Source organism: Myotis yumanensis, unplaced genomic scaffold (genome assembly GCF_028538775.1).
Source record: "Myotis yumanensis isolate MYYU_CA2020_CCGP unplaced genomic scaffold, mMyoYum1.0.hap1 SCAF_7, whole genome shotgun sequence".
Classification (NCBI taxonomy): Eukaryota; Metazoa; Chordata; class Mammalia; order Chiroptera; family Vespertilionidae; genus Myotis; species Myotis yumanensis.
In genome coordinates this window covers 38,171,832-38,185,716 of record NW_027223758.1, presented here as the reverse complement: position 1 = coordinate 38,185,716, position 13,885 = coordinate 38,171,832, and the positions used below count along the sequence as shown (strand labels likewise).

Genomic DNA, 13,885 nt, shown 5'->3' with positions numbered 1-13,885 from the left:
CTAAAATCAGGAATGAAAGAGAGGACAATACTACCAACCTTACAGAAATAAAGACTATAAGAGAATGCTATGCCAACAAACTGAATAACCTAGATAAAATGCACAAATTCTTAGAAAAACACAAATTACCCAAACTAAGACGAAATGGAAAATCTGAGTAAAATTAAAACAAGAGATTGAATTAGTCATTTTAAAACTTCTCTCAATGAAAAACCCGGGCCCAGATGGCTTCACTGATGAATTCTATTGAACATTTAAAGAAATAGCCCTGGCCGGTGTGGCTCAGTGGTAGAGCGTCGGCCTGAGCAGCGAGGGTCACGAGTTTGATTCCTGGTCAAGGGCACATATCTCGGTTGCAGGTCCATTTCCCCAGCCCTGGTCGGGGCACGTGCAGGAGGTAACCAATCAATGTATCTCTCTCACATCAATGTCTCTCTCTTCCTCTCTCTTTCTCGGCCCCCATCCCTCCCTTCCACTCTCTCTAAAAATCAATGGGAGTCTGGTCAGTGTGGCATGGTGGTTGAGCGTCAACCTATGAACCAGGAGGTCATGGTTCGATTCCTGGTCAGGGCTCAATCCCCAGTGGGGGGCATGCAGGAGGCAGCTGATCAATGATTTCTCACATCATTGAAGATTCTATCTCTCCAGCTCCCTTTCTGTCTGAAATCAATAAAATTATATATTTTTTTAAATCAATGGTAAAAAATATTCACAAGTGAGGATTAACACACACACACACACACAGGAAAGAAAAAGAAAGAATACCAGTTCTTCACTAGGGAACACTTCCCAATTGGTTCTATGAAGCCAGTATTACCCTAATACCCAAAACAGACAAAAATACCATAGGAAAAGAAAACTATAGGCTGCTATCCCTTAGGATATAAGATGTAAAACTATTCAATAAAATACTAGCAAACTGGATCCAGCAATGTATAAAGAGAATTATCATCTTGACCAAATGAAACTGACCCCAAGAATACAAGGTTGGTTTAACTTCTGAAAATCAATTCATGTAATACACCATACTAATAGAATAAAGGACAAAAACCACATAATAACCTCAATATATATTCAGAAAAGTATTTGACAAAAACCAACACCCTTTCATAACAAAAACACTCAACAAACTAGAAATAGAAGGGAATTTCCTCAACCTGATGATGGGCATCTATGAAAAACCCATATCTTACATCATACTTAATGATGAAAGATTGAGTGCTTTCCCCGAAGAACTGGAACAAGACAAGAATGTCTACTCACCACTTCTATTCAACACTGTATTGGAGTTCTAGCCAGGAAACAAGAGGACATAAAAGGCATCCTAATTGGAAAGAAAGAAATAAAACTATCTCTATTTGCAGATGACATGGTCTTATATATGGAAAATCCTAAGGAGTCCACTAAAAAAATTATTAGAACTAGTAAACAAGTTTAGCAAGGTTGTAAGTTATCAGATCATGCTATAAAAATAAATTGTATTTCTATATACTAGCGATGAACAATCCAAAAATAAAATTAAGGAAACAATATACAATATCAAAAGAATACTTTTTTAACAAAAAAGTGCAAAACTTAAACTCTGAAAACTACAAAAATTGTTGAAAGAAATTAAAGATCTAAATAAATAAAAAGACATCCCATATTCATGGATTGGAAGACTAAACATTGCTAAGATGGCAAAAGTCCCCAAATTGATCCACAGATTCAACACAATCCCTATCAATATTCCAGCTAGGTACTTTGCAAAAATTGAAAAACTGATCCTAATTTTTTTTTTTTAATATGGAACACTTCACGGATTTGCGTGTCATCCTTGCGCAAGGACCATGCTAATCTTCTCTGTATCGTTCCAATTTTAGTATATGTGCTGTCGAAGTGAGTACTGATCCTAAAATTCACATGGAAAGCCAAGGGACCAGAAATAGTCAAAAAAATCTTAAATAAGAAAAACAAAGTTTGAGGGTTCACACTTCCCAATTTCAAAACTTGCTGCAAAGCTCCAGTAATCTACACTGTGTTACTGGTATGAGGATAGATTTACAAATCAATGGACAGAATTTAGAGTCCAGAAATAAACCCTCACATTTACATTCCATGGATTTTTGACTAGTGTACTTTACTATTCAATGGAGACAGAACAGTCTTTTCAACAAATGGTGTAGAAACAACTGAATATCCACATGCAAAACAAAGAGGCCAGACTCCTTCCTCAAATCCTACACAAAAATGAACTCAAAATGGATCACAAAGCTAAATATACAGGGTACAACTTTTAAAATTCTTATAACAACATATAGGCATCAAACCTTGGATCACACTGATTCCTTAGAGCACAAACTAAAAAAGAGAAGTTAAACTGAACTTCATCAACAATAAAAACTTTTTTTAAAAATATATTTTATTGATTTTTTTACAGAGTGGAAGGAAGAGGGATAGAGAGTTAGAAACATCATAGAGAGAGAAACCTCAATCAGCTGCCTCCTGCACACCCCCTACTGGGGATGTGCCCACAACCAAGGTATATGCCCTTGACCGGAATCGAACCTGGGACCCTTCAGTCCGCAGGCCGATGCTCTATCCACCGAGCCAAACCAGTTAGGGCAACAATAAAAACTTTTATGTGCCGAAGAACGCCATCAAGGAAGTAAAAAGAATCCAAAGAATGGGAGGAAATATTTGTAGACCACATATCTGATAAGGAACTTGTATCCAGAATATATAAAGAATTCTCATAACTCAACAACAAAAAGACAAAGGACCCAATTTAAAAGTGGGCAAAGGATTTGAATAGACATTTCTCCAGAGAAGATATACCAGGGGCCAGTAACTGCATGAAAAGATGCTCAATACCATTGTCATTACAGAAATGCCAATCAAAACCACAGTGAGATAACACTTCACACCCTCTAGGATGGCTACAATTAAGACAGATAACAGCAAGTTGTTGGCAAGGATGTGGGAAACTGGAAACTTCACACATTGCTGGTAGGAATGTAAAATGGTGGAGCCATTTTGGAAAACTGTCTGGCATTTCCTCAAAAAGTTAAACACAGAGTTACCATCTGAGTCACAAGTTCTGCTCCTAAGTATATACCTAAGAAGAAAAAAGTATCTACATAAAAACTTGTACACAAGTGTTCATAGCAGCATTATTCATAATGACCAAGAAGTGGAAACAACCCATGTGTCCATCACTTGAAGAATGGATAAATAAAATGTGACATATCCATATGACAGAATATTATTTGGCAAGAAAAAGGAATGAGGTACTGCGACAGCATGAATTAACCTTGAGAACATTACACTAAGTGAAAGAAGCCAGACACAAAAGACAACATCTTGTATGATCTCGTAGAAATGTCCAAAATAGGCAAATGCATAGAAACAGAAACTAGAGGAGTTGTTGCCTGGGACTGGGGAAGAAGGTCTGAGAGGAAGTGGAGAGTGACTAATGGGTACACAGTTTCTTTTTGGGGTAATGTTCTAAAATTGACTGTGGTGATGATTGCAAAATTCTGTGAATATACTAAAAAACATTAAATTGTACACTTTAAATGGGTGAATTGGTTGGTATGTGAAATATTTCTCAGTAAAGCTGTACTATTAAAAAAAAAAAAAATTGGGGTGGTGAATACCCGATGCAGTAGGCAGATGATGTGTTATAGAATTGTACACTTGAAACCTGTATGGTTTTATTAACCAACTAGAGGCCCGGTGCATGAAATTCGTGCACTGGGTGGGGGGAGGGGGAAGACGGTCCCTCAGCCCGGCCTGTGCCCTCTCGCAGTCCGGCACCCCTCGCTCCTTACCGCCTGCCTGCTTGCTGCTCCCTACCACTGGGCTCACTGCTCCTTAGTGCAGCCGCGGAGGCTCCCACCACCACCACTGCGCTGGCCAGCCGTGAGCCCGGCTTCTGGCTGAGCGGCGCTCCCCCTGTGGGAGCGCACTGACCACCAGGGGGCAGCTCCCACATTGAGCATGTGCCTCCTGGTGGTCAGTTCATAGCGACCAGTCATTCCACCGTTCGGTCGATTTGCATATTAGGGTTTTGTTACATAGGATGTCATCCGAATAAATTCAATTAAAACTTTTTTGAAATAAATAAAAATTAAAAACGAAAGTTCATGGGGGGAAAACTACAGCAACCTGTGCTGGTGAGAGTGAGACGAACCAGATGGTAGGGTGCGAGGGTACACCAGCGCAGCCTCCCTGAAGGGTCATCTGGTAATACACATCAAAATTACAACCGCACACACCCTATGACCTTGCAAGTTGGGATTCTCCGAGAGGCATTCTCACACATGAACGCTAAGCATGTGACTGGGGATATTCATCGCAGAATTGTCTATAATTAAGCAAAGTCTGGAAACAACCAAAATATTCCTTGCTGATTAAATAAAGTGTGTTCTCCATCCACACAATGAGTTCTATGCAACCATGAGAAAGAAAGAAGCATATGTAAAACTTTCAACAATAAAGGTTTAAATTTTTTTAAAAAAAGAAGGAAGCAGCACAGAATTATCTCCAAGGTACCCTGTTAAGAGAACACAGGTACAGAACAGGGTATACCATGTGCTACCTTTTTCAAAATAATTTCTCTGACATTTACGCTTATATATGCCTGGATCTCCCTAGAAGGACACACCAGAAACACCTCTCAATGAATAGCTCTGGCAAAGATACCTGGGTGCAAAGAGATTTCTTTTTCCTGTTTCTTTTGTACTGTTTGAATTATTTTTTACTGTGTGTGTATTAATGCTTTTTCTTTCCCTTTTAAGAAAAAATGTAGGCTTACCTGGTTTTAAATCCTGGCTCGCTCTCTCATAGCTGGGCAACTGCTTCACTTCTCTGAGCCTCTGAAGTCTGCAAAGGGAAGGATAATAATCATAGCTACCTCGCAAGGTTGTTGTGGAGGATTAATAAGACCTCGCAGGCACAGGGCTCCCCACCACGTGTGGCTCCTAGTAAATGTGTGGGTCTAGTTGATTATTCACATGGTACTACGTATACCAAGGTAGACTGTAGCGGGGGCCGCTAGAGAGCCTCAGACCACGTGTTCCGAGCACCAGCAATCCCCTCCAACCGGGAGAAACCAGGAAAGGCTTCCTGGCAGAGGCAGCATTTGAGAAGAGCTTCGAGGACAAGGAGATTACTGGGGATGATGCTCCTGGCAAAGGGCCTGGAACTAGGAAAGCCCTGGGTATTCACTCAGTCATTGTGCATCGATTGGCTCCTTCAACAAAGCTTAGCTGAGCATCTACTATGCGCCAGGCACCATAGTGGGAGAGACACACAAAAGACCAGCCAAGGAAGGAATTACAGAGAGTGCAGTGATTGGGAGAATGAGGGCCTCGGGCCTTACCCAGGTCCAAGTGCTCACAGAGCAGACCCAAAATAGGAGGCTCAGAGCGGAAGAGGTGCAGCCTAAGGTCACACAGCAGGTTCTCGACTTCTGAACATAGCTCTCTCAGCTCTGCCCTCTCCTGGTCCCACAGGCCTGGAGAAGAGAAAGCCCACAGGGACCCTCTTGATGTGCACTCAGCAGAAGGTGGGTACACATGCAGTCTAAACTGGGGGCCCACAAGGAGGAGGGACAATTGGTTCTCAGATGATAACAATAGCTAGTTGATGGGTAGAGAGACTCCTGCGTGCCAGACACCATGCTAAGAAGTGCACAACACACACGAGCCCAGGAGACCCAATGCAGCCCTATGTGGACAGCCCCACTTTGCAGATGAGAAAACTGAGCACAGAGAGGTCAAGTTGCTTGCCTAAGGTCACACAGTTCATAAGCCACAGCATCAGCAGGCAGGATCAGACTGTTCGGGCTTCACAGCCTCGTGCCCCAGGGCCCATTCCCCAAGGGAGCCACTGGCAGGGCCTGTATCAGTGATCCCACCCCCTCTCAGAAGGGCCCCAGGTGGAAGCTGTTCTCAGGCAGTCCAGGAATGTCTCCTGATAACAATGGCCCAGCAGGGGGGGAAGAGTGGGTGGTGGAGGTTGTGGCAGGAATGTGTGGGGACTGAGGAGGGAGGAGGCGGTGGGGATGGACTGGGGATGGACGCGGCCCATTGGCAGCCATCATCCTGCCTGTGGAGAGAGGGGAGCACAAAGGCCCCATCAGGCACCTGCCCAGACCAGGTGGGGTATAGCACCATGGGCCCCTGCTGTGACATAGGGAGGACTCTGGGAAATCAACCAAAATCTCCTTCAGTCCTGGCCAGTGTGGCTCAGTTGGTTGGAGCGTCATCCAGTACACCAAGGAGTGGTGGGTTCCATTCCTGGTCAGGGCACATATCCAGGTTGTGGGTTCAAACCCTGGTTGGGGCACTTATGGGAGGTGGTTGACCAATATTTCTTTCTTTCTCACACCAAGGTGTCTCTCTCTCTCTCTCTCTCTCTCTCTCTCTCTCTCTCTCTCAACAAAAACCTTCTTCAGTACCATGGAGATGCCCATAGTCATTCCCAGGCAGTAGCAAAGGCCAATGAGCTTACCCACGCCAAGCCCTGGGCACAAAGGCCGTGCTTGATAAATGGGCCCTTACTATTGCTGCTAACATTATTATTTCCTTTGTCACTGTTCTGCTCTCCAGTTCTCACCAGGACCCTGCTACACAGGGGCAATCAGCCTTGTCTTTCAGAGGAGGGGGCAGAAGGAGGCTCAGGAAGCCAGGTGCCTTGGCCACCATCCAAGACAGCAGAGGGCCAGCTGGGAGCCCTGGCCCTCCTGGCCCTCCTGGCCCCAGACCACTATCAGCCTCTTACCACTGGCTCTCACTGGGTGTCCTTACACCAGGGACAGTCCGTTTTCCATTTGGGGAAATGGAGGCTGGAGCAGGGAGAGTGGCTGGCCCAAGGCCACAAGCCCAAGAAGGACCACTTATGGAGTGAATATGCGACCCCTCTAAACGCCCAAGGCTGGGTCCCCACTGATGCTCCATCCTTCCTCACCACAGCCCTGTGGGGCAGGAACCACCAGCACCGGCCCTGTCCACAGAGGACAAAGCTGGGCCCGGAGCAGCATGGGCGATGGCGCCACCCAACGTGCCCATTTCACAGATGGGGGCTGCGTCCCTTTCTTGCCTCCCCTGTGACCTCCCACACTAGAAGGGACGCTCCCCACGGGCAGGGATCTTTACCTGATTCCATTTTTTTCCTTCAGACTCTCAAAAATATTTCCTACTCAACTGGGGTATTTTTTCTACAGGTAGCTTTTCAATATAGATAGGACTCCTGCCTCCGAGTGGGGGTACATGAATAATGGCAGTAGTAATGGTTAATATTTATTTAGCACCTACTATGTGCCATTCCTATGATCCCTTTTCACAGGTGGGGAGACAAGCACAGATAGGCCAATGATGGGATTAAAATCCCACCTTCTAGCAGCCGAGTTAGACGTCCCTCCCACTCTGAGCTTCTCCCTAAGGAGGGGTGCTACCCAGAACCCCTGGGAAGGGCCCAAGAAAGAAGCCTGCTGCTGGGCTCTTCTTGGTAGGGTCCAGGGCCAACTCGGCCCCCTGCCCAGCCCCCCTTCCAGTGCAGGCTGGGGAGTGAAGTGGGGCATGCTGATGAGGGTGTTGAGACCCACGCTTTTCCCCCTCACATCCTCCCACCTGGGGTTCATGCCACCCCTTCAGTGCTCCCAAAAGCCCTGGAACAAGCTGTGGCCATGCTCGTTTTAGTCCTGAGGACGTGGGGGCTCCAGGAAGCTGCCCCAGTCAGGAAATAGAGAGAGAGGATGCCAACCCAGATCACAGTGATGCCAAAGCCATCCTCTCTCCACTGCATCTGTAAGGAGGCACGGGAAGGGCAGCCCGGGAGGTGGGCACCACACATGCAAAGGCCCTAAGGTGGGAAAGTCAGGGGTGCAGGGAGTTACCGATTGAGAGATCTGGCTGAGTGCGTCCCGGCCTAACTGGGTCACGGCCGGCCTTTGGACAGGCGTGAAGAGAACTCAGAGGGGCGTGCCCAGGCCCAGGCCACACAGCAAGGCGGAGGCCGGCGTTCGAATGAGGGTGTGGGCACTGGGACTAAAGATAAGATTCTTGGAGCTCCAGACCCAAGAGTGCTGGGCTGAGGTGAAGCTGGAAAAGGAGATGCTGGCTCCAAACCCACAGACCAGGCAGGTATCGGGGACCAGCCAGGTACCAACTGGCCTGACTGATGAGGGCTGCCCACCACAGGGCTGAGGGGAAGGCCTCCCTCAGAATCCCTGTGTGACCTTGGGCAAGTCATGCCACCCCTAGGGCCTCAGCTCCTGCACCTGGACAGAGGCTCTGGCATGCCCAGGGCTCTTCAACAGACGCCCCAGTATCAGGGGGTGATCACAGGGAACGCTGAGGTGACGTTCTGTTCTCTCCCAACCTCTCCAAGGTCATCTCTCCTGGGGCCTCCCAGCTGCCGCACCCCCACTAGCTGTTGGCTGATGGGCCTTGGGGGGACAGTCACCAGCTGGCCCTGCCCACGGTGCCCACTGCTTCCTGCCAGCAGCTCTGGCTGCTTCTCTGCTCTGAGAACACACAGTGCCCCCACACACACCCACACGCCTACAGTAACTCCCTCAGAGAGATTGGTGGGCAGGAGCACCTGGTGGCCAGGCCCTGCACAGTCAGCCTGAGCTCAACCCCTCCCCGGCCCACTCCCACCCACGCAAAGCCCATAGGTGGCCTACCCTGGATGTGTGCCCTTGGGAAGGTCCAACCCTCCTCATCTTGTGGTCAGCAAGATGGCCAAAACCCTTAAAGCTCACAAGGTTAAGGCTAAGGATGGAGGAGGGCCTGCTGCATGCTCTCTCCTCCTTACTCCTTGACCTTCCCTTCAACTCATCATTACCCTCTAGCTTCCAGATCTTTGCACAGGCTAATCCCTCCCTGAAGCTTCACCATCCACCTCCTCTGCCCCTGTGCTCCCCCATGAACTCCAGTGTACCCATTATCTGACCACAGGCAACACCCGACCTTACCTGCCCCCAACTGAGGAAGGTACCCCTCTGTTTCTGGGCTCACATAGCGCCCATAACATGGGGATTAAGAGCCAGACTGCCTCGGTTCAAAACCCAGCTCTGGCCCTTTCTAGCTGTGTGACCTTGGGAAAGTTACTCCACCTCTCTGTGCCTCCGTTTCCTCACCCATAAAATAGGGACAGAAATAATAACCTACCTCCAAGGATTGTTGTGAGAATTAAGTGAATTCATATTTGTGAAGTACTTAGAGCCCAGACCTAAGCAAATGTTCCATAAGTGTTTGTCATCAATCCCTAACAGTGGCAGCTGTCACGTGTTGAACACCTACTATATGCGAGGCCTGTGCTCAGCATCTTACCTGGATTCCCTCACAATAGCCTGGGAGGAGGGGCCACTGTGAAGCTCACTTTATGGTAAAGAGAGGGAGGCCCAGATGCATCAAAAAATACATGTGGGAGAAGGGGATTTTTGGCGACATTAAGGAATTTCTGCTCATTTCTTTTAGAGGGATTATGGTTTTGTGGCTACTTCTTAACATGAGTCTTTCTCTCTTAGACATACATATTGAAAGATTTACACATGAAACATGACATGTGGGATTTGCTTTCAAAGGCACAGGATGGGGATGCGACAGATGGGTGTGGAGGGGGCAGGACAGGCCGTGGGTTGATGGTGTTTGGGGCTCAGTGATGGGCTTATGGGGGTTCATTATACTAATATGCCTACGTAATAAAGAGTTTTAAAAAGAAAATTAAATGAAATAACACAAAAACAATGTTTAGGCCCTGTCCCCCTTCCACCAACTGCCCCCAGCCTGGGCAAACCATTATCTCGCCCTCCCCCCGCTGGACTAACACAGTAATCCACCTGCCTCCGCCCTCACCCCACAGTCTGTTCTCCACACAGCAGCCAGATGCACTCAAAACCGTCCCCTGGCTCTCATTTCACTCGGTTAAAAGCCAGCATTATGGTTAAAAGCCAACATTAGAATGGTCCAGAGACCCTCCTTAACTGGTCCCTCCACCAGTTTGCCCTTTTCTCCTCCCATTCTCCCCCTCACTTATTCTGTTCCCCTGCCCTCCTTGCTGTTCCTCCTACCCTCCTGCAGTCCAGCACCCCCTACCTTAGGGTCTCGGCACTGGCTGCTCCCTCCACCTGCATTCGCTACCCCCAAGGAGCAGCAAGACTCCGCCACCCATCCTTGGGTGTGAGCGTCTGGGAGGTCTTTCTTCCCAGGGTCCCCATCTATCCACCATCCATTCTTCAGCCCCAGCCAGCATTCCAACCCCTTCGCAGTTTACATCTGATCCACAGCGCTTGTCATTCTTACAAACTGTGTGCATGTTTTCCTCATTTGTTGAGTTTTTGTCTCCTCACCTAGAATGTCAGCTCTGCGAGAGCAGGGGTTTTGTCTGGTTGGACCTGTGCCTCTAGAACATTGTCTGGCACACGGTAGTGCTCAGTAAATATTTATGGAAGGGGGGTGGGGTGGAAATGGAGTGATGGAGGGGAGGATGGAGGGATGGATGAATGGATCCTACCCAGGACCCCACAAGATGAATAGGTACAGGCCTCTGCCCTGGGTCTGTCCAGCCCCACCACAGCCTATGCCCCGACCACTGTACTCTGCTGCCACTGCCTGGCACGTCCAGGTGGCAGGCCCTCTGACCACCCTGACATACGCAGAGCAATGTGCAAGTCTGAGACAACTCCAGGCCCAGAGCCCCGCCTGGCAGGAGCTTGGACGTGGACCAGGTACCAGGGAATGTTTGCTGAATGAGCAAGGAGTGAATGACGAGTGAGCCGGGGGCTGTCTGTGGGCCAGGGCAGCCAGAACGTGTCTGGTCCCATGTTCATGCTGCAAACACGCTTGGAGCTGACAGGCCTCAAACCGGCTCTGCCAGTGTGGCTGGGGCGGGGCGGGACGCTGCAGGCTCAAGCTGGCCCTGGCAGAGAGATGGAGGGGGGCTGCCAGAGAAGAGACCCGCAGCCTGGGGAGAGCAGAGGCTAAGCAAGTAGACCGTGAAGCTCCCACCAATCTCAGTCCAGGCCCTGAAAGTTCTTAGGTTTCTTCCTGAGCAGGAAGGGGACCCTTTTCCAGACCCCGGGCCCTGCCTGACTTGCGCTGTAGAGGGCAGAATCCCTTCCCGCCAGGACCCAGCCACAGCCTGGAAACCTTAGAGAGAAGGCCCGGAAGTGGCGGCACTGGCACCAGACAAAGCAGCAGGAGACGGTGTAAAACCCTGCTCTGTCCCAAGTTACTGCATAGCCCTGAGCCAATCCTGTGACCTTTTGCACTCAGTGGAAGGTGGTGCTGGGCTTGGGTTCCAGGTACCTTCAATCCCAGGTGCTAAGTTACTGAGAAGAGGCCCCTCAGCAACTCCAGCCCTACCCCAAAGCCCAGCTCTGGGGGTGGACATGGCCAGAGGCCAGACTCGCACACATGTCCTTACTCCCCACAGAAACAATACTACCTGCTGATTGCTAAATAAAAACACCTGCTGATTACTGAACGCTTACCGTATGCCTGGCATCAGGCTCAGCGCTTTACATGCACTGTTTCATCTGGTACCCCTTGCAGCACTGTGAGGTAGGGACCTCAGTTTTCTCATCTGTGAAATGGGTGGGATCCTGCCAGTTTGGGCTGAGGTATAGCAGCAGGAGGACTCAGTCCAGCCCTCAGAACAAAGTGAGGGCCTATGTGCCTCCAGATATATTAGGAAGAAGGGGAGCGAACACGAACCTGAACCCCACAGAGGTCTGTGGCAGGGCCTCAGCCCCTCATTATCAGCAGCCCCAGAGAGGAAGAATGATTCCTCCTGTCCCCCATGTAGCCCAGTCCCAAGCCCTGTCAGTCCCACCTCCAAACACATCCTGAATCCACTTCCTTCCCTCCACCCAGCCTCTTCCTACAGGTTGGCCAACTCGGGGCAGAAAACCTTTCTCAAATGTCAATCCGAACCAGTAACTCTTTCTTATTAGGCTCACAGCCCCTGAACTCCAAAACTAAGAACAAAGTCCTCTCAGGGGCCTCCTACACCTTACAGTGGACTCAACCAGCCCACACCCTTCATTCATTCCTCTCCACACTGGCCGCTTCCCCTTTCCCTAAGAATTCAGTTCAAACCTGCCTCGGGCCCTTTGTCCTTCCTCCACGCAGACCTGCAGAGCGCACTTCCCCGAGATATTCACGCCTAATTCCCTCACTTCCTTCAAGAGCTTTACACCTACTCAGAGAGGCCTTTCCTGACCACCTGTCTAAATGGCAACACACCCAGGCAACACTGCTCTCTGAGTCTCATTCTAAAAACTACCTCTTCACAGAAGTCCTTTCTGACCTCCCCTAGCCTAAGTGAGAACCTTCAACTTCTCCTTCCTGGCCCAGCCCACAGTTCTGATACATAACTCACTGTACGAGTACATGTCTGATGAGGACAGGAGACACTTCTGTCACACTCACAGCTGAACACTTTGTAGTGGGTGTAATATTCAGAACAGTTAACAGCTGGGATGATTGGGCACCATCTGGTCAGAGCAGACACTGGCCCGAAGCACAACGCCTAGCATGGAGTGGGTACTTGGTAATGAATGAATGAACGAACGGATGGATGGATGGATGGATGGATGGATGGATGGATAAATGAACAGGGCATGCCCAGTAGGCCTGAGATTTGCCAGAGATGCCTGTGGCCCTGAGAAGGCGGCCCAAAGAAGGGAATGGCTTTCCCAAGTTCACCAGCCAGGCTCTGGCCTCAGCAGCTACAGCCAGCCTGGCCACTCCTCCTGCACAAGCCAACTTCCATTTCCCATCTTCTCAGTCTGAGGAAACTCCTTTCCCCTCGGGAACTGGGTGAGGAGGAGGGGCAAGTGGCCCGTTAGTCCCCAAAGCGGGGGGGGGGGGGGGGCACCCAGGCTCCATCTGTCCCACCACAAAGGGGCTTTGTCCGCAGTGCTGAGAGCCTGGGGCAGACCGGAAGTCGCCCTCAGCTGCCCGGCAAGTCCCAGAACCCCCAGTAAGCTTGGACCGACCGCTCCAAAGCCCGATCGCAGGAGCTGGCTTGGTGCTGGGCACAGCCCTCTAAAATCTCATTTATGCTCTCTAGGAGGGAGGCTCTGAGATGACCCCCTTTCTGTAGATGGAGGAACCAAGGCTCAGAAAGGCAAAAGTCACTTGGCCAAGATCTCCCAGCCAGCAAAGACCAACGCTGGGATTCAAATTCAGGCCCATCTGGCACCAGAGTTGTCAGCTACAGCTCTCAACACACCCTGTCTGGAGTAGGGACCCTCTGGGCTCAAGAGGGTGGAGGGGCCTTTCTGGAGGCACACGTGGGCAACCTGCCTAGCCCTTCACCCTAACAGGGAGACCTCTGCCCTGCGGTCCCTGACCCCAGAGCTCTTGCCACACACCCAGCCCATATCCCAGGCACTTTTGGAATCTGCCGGCCAGGCCCCAACAAGTCCCCGCCACTTCCTGCCAGTCAGGGCACCTGCAGGGAAAGGACGTAAGGGCAGGCAGGCCAGAGGGTAGAGGCCCCCGACCCCTCACTCCGCTGTTCCCCTTTCAACCCAGACCTACCATTTGCCTGGCCAGCCAGCATCCCCCTTCTTTCCAGGCTCATCTGCTCTCGGTGCAGCCACCAGGGCCACCTCACCAAAGCCACACTACCCTGAACCAGGCACTACCCACAGTGCTGGGTAAGTCAGTCCTACGGCAGCCTCTCCTCACCGTCCCAGGACAGCATGTAGACGTCCCGAGCAGGTACTAGAGGCCCTCCACTGATTGGCACTAGCCAACTCTCAGGTTAAATCTCCTCTGCTCCTCCGAGCTCCAACAAGAGGAACTGCTCCTGCAGTACCTTAAGGCCCTTGCTCAAGCCCCACCTCCCCCCTGAGAATCACTCCAACCTTCCAGGTATGTCA

General features: G+C 49.8%; 1 protein-coding gene and 1 non-coding gene across 5 annotated transcripts in view; both read right to left on the bottom strand.

The window, feature by feature from the left end:
* SRC (SRC proto-oncogene, non-receptor tyrosine kinase) overlaps positions 1-13,885 on the bottom strand; it is a 51,904-nt gene that overhangs the window by 27,964 nt on the left and 10,055 nt on the right. For all 4 annotated transcript variants that reach the window (XM_070420288.1, XM_070420287.1, XM_070420290.1 and 1 more), the window contains exon 2: positions 4,799-4,866. The gene's annotated coding sequence lies outside the window, so the exon portion shown is untranslated. The remainder of the gene's footprint in view (positions 1-4,798; positions 4,867-13,885) is intronic.
* Positions 1,780-1,886, bottom strand: LOC139014697 (U6 spliceosomal RNA). The gene has a single exon (XR_011472263.1). It is a non-coding gene; the product is annotated as a U6 spliceosomal RNA (small nuclear RNA).